The sequence below is a fragment of the Borostomias antarcticus genome (assembly GCF_949987555.1).
Source record: "Borostomias antarcticus genome assembly, chromosome: 4".
In the NCBI taxonomy this organism is placed as follows: Eukaryota; Metazoa; Chordata; class Actinopteri; order Stomiiformes; family Stomiidae; genus Borostomias; species Borostomias antarcticus.
The window spans coordinates 30,847,225-30,854,514 of NC_140237.1; positions in this window are offsets into that span (position 1 = coordinate 30,847,225).

A 7,290-nucleotide genomic window follows, 5' to 3' on the forward strand; every position below is an offset into this window, starting at 1 on the left:
AGGTGCTGGGCCTGTCTATTTTCCAGAGCTAAATTATATTATTGAGTACCAACAATTATCAAAGAACGAATGAGGCGATCTCTGCATTTATTGTTAACCCCCCATTATCTATTATCTAGATTGTTAAATTTACATTTTCATGAAAGACAAAATGTCCTGGCACTACATAATGCTTATCCCTTTACTAGCTCATGGAGTGTAGTGTTGGTTTTGTAGACAAAGGTGGACTGTATTGACACATCCCATTGGTTCTCCCAGTGTTTGTCATGATGACGATGCTTTTCAGATCCAATCCATCACTAACATAATCTGATGGCCCTGACGTTCCAGATGCTAACTACAGAACATATAACATGAATGATTTTGTTTCTCCCGTTTAAAATGTTTTTCCTCTATCGAGTCTTTCATAAATCTGTCAATCGCCTTCTAGAAAGCTGTAACTTCCAAAAGCAGATGAAAAAAGCAAACCTCTGACAGGTGGCTTTATTTTGATTTAAAGCATGCGAGTAATGCACGTAATGAAACAAAGATATATTCAGTATGTCACTTGCACGGACATTGACGAGGTTGTTGACTCAACGGTCATGACGATGGTTAAATATAAATTTAGCTGTTATAACCTCTAAATTATATTTTTGACCGTTCAAAAGGCTTTATAATGCATACTGCATTGTGACGTTGACAAAACAGTTATTTCATGAATAACGGTCAAATATTGACCATTGCTCACTCATTCATGGTATCACAAAGATGATGGTTTGAGTTTTTTCTTTTCAGATAAATAGGTCAGATATGGACTATGTACTTTCCACAGTGTCCACAGTGCTGTCACTGATTCATGGGATTGCGTGTGGCCATGTTCTTACATACAATAATAGCGCAAGGCCATTTATAGTATGTAATGAAAATTGTGCATATCTTTAATTTTTCCCCGCTTACATTGTAAGAATTCAATATATTTTGCATCAAAAACATGGACTCCTCTATTTAGCGATCTGCCATTAAAACATATCATGAATTTAGCATAGCGAGATTTCTGTCAGGCAACCTACACTACAGGACTGAAATGTACAAATTCATAATTTTATGGGAGATATTACAAAACAGAACGATATGACAAACTGCGTGGGAGTGCTATATTCAGTGTCAATGTAAAAGGGCGTTATGTAACAATTCTAAACCAGTTCAGTGACTAGAGGACCCTGATTAGCTGTTGTCCTGGTGATCTTCCGGCTTGTTTTGTTAGAGGACCCTCCTGTCCTCCTTACGTATCAAACTAAATAGGCATAGTGTAAATTGGCGTTAACTTATAGCAGAGGTGCACACCCAGCTCAAAGGTTACAGGAATGTTCCTGCTTTCCTTGGTGTGGTAGTGCCAATAGCTGAAGACTCCAAATATCTGCTATACATATTTTCTCTGTCAGAACTTTAGGCTATGGTACAGTATGAGTTGTAATTTATATCCGGACATCAAATGTATCATCGTACTTGTTCAGTTTTCTATGTACATAATTGTGCCATAAAAGTGCCAAAGTGATGCCATATAAGTGTACTGTGCCCTCCCAATGAGGACTTAATTCACCATGCTGGATTTTAGGAAATATCATGCACATGGGATCTTTAGCTGTATGTAGCGTTTTGTGATATCCCCAGATTCATTTAACCATATCACACAGTATATGTCTGTTCCAGAAATATTGCCTATAAAATGCTGTATATTGGTCTAGAATACAATGTTATTTAGGATGTATTCATTGTTAATCTATAGGCTTTTCTACCGATTAATTTACTTGTCTTAATTTGAATAATCAATTTTTCGTCAATGGCAAAGCTAGTACTTGTTTGTCTCTTTGTTCAAAGAAAACACTTTGCTCAAAGTAAATGGCACCAATGTAAAGCTATAGCGACGATGGATATCATAGATGAGGTCAGTTCTAGACAATAGCCAAACTAAGAAATAGCAGTGCAGAACCTGTGCCTGGTTATTCAGGCACACCTCCGTTATTCAGTTAAAGGGTGCTGTATCAACTTGTGCATTGAAAAATCTACATGCCAAAAGAAGCCAGCACCAATCCATGGGCAAGTCTGATATCGCCTGCTTAAAGTCGCACAGAAATGAAAAAAGCATTCTGTCCCATTTTGGTTCACATAATTGGTCATAGTGTTCACCTATTCAACGATGTATGCCAAAACAAATACAAAATTCTACTTTTGTTGTAATCTTATATCAAAGTATATAATTTCTTACTTCCTGGAAAACGGTAGGTCACGTGCAATGACGACAACAGGTACCTTAGATTTTAGGCCAATAATCTCGCGACATCCACCCATCAATCAACGCTATCCTTCTATCGAATCTGTCTAAAGTTCTTAAAACCCGTCCACTTGTCAATGTTCCAATCAAATTCCTCTAAACATATGTCCCGCCCTCATAGCTTGTTTGCATTGGAAATACGTCAAACTACAGAAGTTAGATGATCTCAAATGTCCGTTTCTGTGCGACTTTACCTTCTATTCACTGCAGCAAAAGGACTGTTTTCTTTTGGCACCAGTGTGCTTGAGACTTTTTGCCTTGTGATGAAAATGAACTCTTGTGTTCTCATTGCTTTTTGTAAACATCCGTTGATCCCATTGCTCAGTTTTAATCTTGCCTTGAGTTTTATTAGCTAACTTCTGTTTATAGAAGCATTGACTCTTCCCTTGCAGTGGCACATGCACTGATTTAAGCCTTTGGGGAGCATAAACAGCAGCTCTTGGTTGAAGATGAGACGTAGTCTTGCCATGTTTGTAAAGGTTTATATTCATGTATTGGCTAATGTAGTGGATGATATATGCTCGTGGCACTTTGCAGGAAACCTTTGAAAAGGAAAGGCATTGAAATATGAAAATAATATAAGTGTCAAAACAGATTTTTAGATATGCTCTAATGCTTCTTTGGAATTATTTTTCTCATTTTCAAAATAGATAAATTTATTATTCGAACATTTGTTTTATGTATATGACTTTAAAAAGTAAAAGATTACATGATTGTATGTTTATTGTAAATACATTAAATACTATTTTTGTTTTTATTATCTCTTATCGTACCTTACTTATTGAAAATGATTTTAAACAACTGTGAGCTGTTCAGACTTCAACTTTCAACTTTCGGGCTTCTCCAGACCACCTGCCTTGGAGGTGGAAAAGCATGCCCAGATACCCTCTGACCCTCATCCTGCTCAGAAACCCTCTTTTGTCGTTGGCTGTGGAGGAGAGTTTGTCCAGTAGATGGCACTGTTGAGAAGGAGCCGAACCATCACCCTCACCTTATTGCCCCACATACCCTACTTCTCCTGTTAGAATATGATACCAAAAGTATTTTGAAATTGCATACAAACGATAAGTGGTGATTCATGTCTTTTCAGTAACAGCAGGAACATAACCGTTTTTGCCACATAGTATCGTCTAAATACTTTTTTTTGGGTGAGGTGACAATACATATGATGGATATCTAATCTAATAAAACCATCTAATATTAGCACTGCACTATAACATATAAACAACCTTATTCAGCCTGACTTCTGGTGAAGTCTATCATAGTGATCTTATTCACTAATATATCCCTTTGTATCCTGTCCAACCCTGTTACATGAATCTATTGCATGAATCCCCATCACCGTGCAAAAGCCAGTGTAAAAGCGGTAGGTGATAGAATTGGGTCCAGCCCATGTAGCATTATTGAGCAGGTAAGGGCTCATGTTAAATAACAATCCATAGTCCCCTTTATCTGAGTGCAGGCTGATGTCGGTGTTCCTGTGACTAGAGTGCAACCGGGTCCCGGTGGGGGCACTGTGAGGTGAGATGGAAAGCCGTGCCATTCCCTGTTGCACTTGACTTGATGCCAAGAAACTCTGAAAGGTTGTGTCGTGTTCCTTGGCTATTGACTCAATGTCTTGGGACTTGGGACAACAAAAGCTCGGAACTCCTGTTACTCTCTGTGCACTGACAGGGAAATGTGTCGTTCAGCTGTCTTCACACTGACCTCGGGACTCGGCTAGATTGACGTGTCCACCTTCAGAGTCGCACATCGCCAGTCCTCAGAACGACCTTCCCATGACCCCCCTTGTGTCTCACTTGGGTACATGCTTGTCTCTACTAGCGGTCTGCTCATTCAACTCTGCTCATTCAACAAGGACTCTGTCAGTTCAAAAGTTAAGACAGTGCAACTGCAGGTCGTACGTCATTACAAGAGGCAGCAGAGGTACAGGCCCTTACCTGTCCTCAACCCTGGCCCCATACAGAGGTTCACCATGTAGTCCAAAATCATCAAATCAACTAAACTAACGTTAGTGAAATATACAGATAACGTATTCCGGACTTATTATACTGAATAAATTATCATGTATTATCATGTATGTAAAATGATCATGCTACACATTTGAATAATGCCTCGTACGGCTGACAGATGACCTGATTTATTACAAGGTTCTTCTCATTGCTTAACTCAACACTCTGACGCAGACAGCAGCCCAATTATTCTGTTCGTGTAGAAAAGGTCTATTCAAAACTGAGTGTGAATTCCGAATAGCGGAAGCAGGCAGCCTGTCCTTGTTCAGTTTTAATCTAATCATGTGATCCATCATTCTGAGAGTGACAGCTCCCATCCCTGATGTGTATCCACTTCACTCCCTTAGAGTATTAGCACAACGTCGTTAGCATATCCATGCTAGTTTATTAAGCTGCAACAATATATAACTACAGCATAACGTCAGTGACAGCATAATTGCCTAACGTCCTTGTACCTGTAATCTTTTGCAAGGTATTTCCTGTTTATTCTCTGTGGTGTTCTGGATGATATTATGGTGAGTCTTGTCCACAACCTCACAGACATTTGACATTTATAAACGAGTTCCACCCTCCCAAAAGGCAACGAAGAGACACCAGTAGTTTCACACATGAACAAACACATGAGAAAATAGAAGTCCTTGTGGCTGCCAGTAGGTTGTAATACGGTACATGGTGTTCGTAGTGTTTGTTTGAGGAATAGCCCTCATGGGGAGACATCCATTACACTGATGAGCACGCTGACAGCAGGGCTACGAGATGAAGAGACACACGACTGCCACTATTTGTACTGCTAAAGCATTCATCACACTAATTACCACAGTGCCAACTACCTCTGATGCTGTGGCTCCTCGTTTGGAGCTGGGGAGGCTAGGGGAGCCCCCTCAGACAAACCCAAACAGGAGTCCACTTCAGTCCCCCACTTATAATTAACTCGGGACGCCACCAACTTGACAAATTGGAATGATTAATCTATCCACTATGTATGGATACACATACATGATCTGTCAAAAGGCTGAAGAGCGCTCTCTGTCTCTGAGCTGTGAAATCTACCTCTGTGAAGGACAAATGTTTGGCTGAATGACATTTCTTCTCTAATTTGAAACAGCAGCCACTGGGGCACTCTGTTTGGTTTTGCTATTACAATGGAAGGCATGATAGCACCACAAAGGGAAAGGTCTTCATTCTAAACTACATAATGTACTACATGTTTTGGTTAGAGTTATAATTGAAAAATATTCATAATAGGTACAGTATCATTTTTTGTGAATCATAATAGGTAGCATTATTATAACTATCTAACTCTGAAGTGTAGAACTATGCTTTTTCCAGCTTGTCCCTATTCTGGATTGGTCAATTTCTGTGGATTAGTCAAATTTTGCTGATTGGTCACATTCAGTAGTTGGCTGAATATGATTACTTCACGAGTGAGCTTTCACAGTTTTCTTCTGGACCATTAGACTTATAGCATGTAAAAGCTTAGTAGAGTATGTTGCCTTAGAATATGTCAAACACTAACTTGATGTCCCAACACTAACTTGTATACAATATTTGTATTACTGAAGCCTATATATACCCCATGAAATAAGAGTGGATTTTATTAACCTCTTCTACAATGATTTTATTCGTAGTGACATACAGTGACTTCATAGTCAAACAAGTACGCAGTGAACCAGTCGTCCCCCACCCATGATGCATGTCATCAGCATGTACAGTTGTTGAATGTCTAAGTGGAGTGGGCTTTTCTAGTTTGTAGATATATCTGTAGAACCGGCTTATAGGCCCCTCATATTCTTGTTTGGTCTATAATGTAAGCATTTATTCGAAAGCAAGTAGTGAATTAAAATATCAGTGATTAAAATAGTTAATATGAAAAGAACCTCACGACAGGCCATGCAATGAAATGGGATGATAATCTACTGTTTGGTATATGCCTCCTCTGCTGTCCGTATACAGTGTTACTGCACCATAGTGGATCAATGCATTCTACACACGAGATTCAAGATTATTTTATTTGTCACATGTAATGTATGGTGTACAGTCACAGTGAAATGTTGCTGCCGGCTCCAAGATTATGCTACAAATAAACTCTAATACTCAATTACAAATTACACATAGTTACAATTTTACAAATTAACACAAATGAATAGTTGTAACTATGTAGGACGTGAATTATGCTCAGCCTTCTTGGCCAGATCACCCTTGAAAAAGAGACCTCTGCCTCAATGGGTTTTTAATTGTCTGGTTAAATAAAGGTTTGATTGATTGATTGAACTATACAATGAGCTTGGATGGCATAGATAAGGGTCTGGATGGATTATGTACATATATATATATATATATATATAATATAATATGCTATATGGATTTGAATTGAGTTATGTAGGGGGGTAGATAGAGTGATTTAAGAGGCGGATGGCTTGCGGGTAGAAGCTCTTCCTGAGCCTCACCATGTGAGTGCGTTATCTCTTCGCTGAGCGTAGCAGAGAGAACAGTCCATTTCCTGGGTGGCTGGGGACTTTCAGGATCCTGTTGGCCTTGGTCTTGCATCTTCTGGTGTAATGTCCTCGAGGTGGGGGAGTGGCCCCCCCAAGGTACGTTCCGCTGACCGTACCACTCTGTAGGGCCTTGTGATCCTGAGAGCTGCTGTTCCCGTGCCAGGTGGTGATGTTCCCAGTCAGGATGCTCTCGATCATGCATGAGTAGAAGCTCCGTCGGATCTGGTGGAACGCTCTGAATTATCTCAGTTGTCTGAGGTGGTCCAGTCTCTGTCGAGCTTTCCTCACCACAGTGTCTGTGTGTGTTGACCATGTCAGGTCCTTGGTGATCTGGACGCCAAGGTACTTGAAGCTGTCCACTCTCTCTACAGGGGTCCCTTTGATGATTAGAGGGGTATTGTTCCTCTCCTGCTTCCTCCCAGGAAGTCCACCACCATCTCCTTTGTCTAATTAAGAATAAGTACCAAAA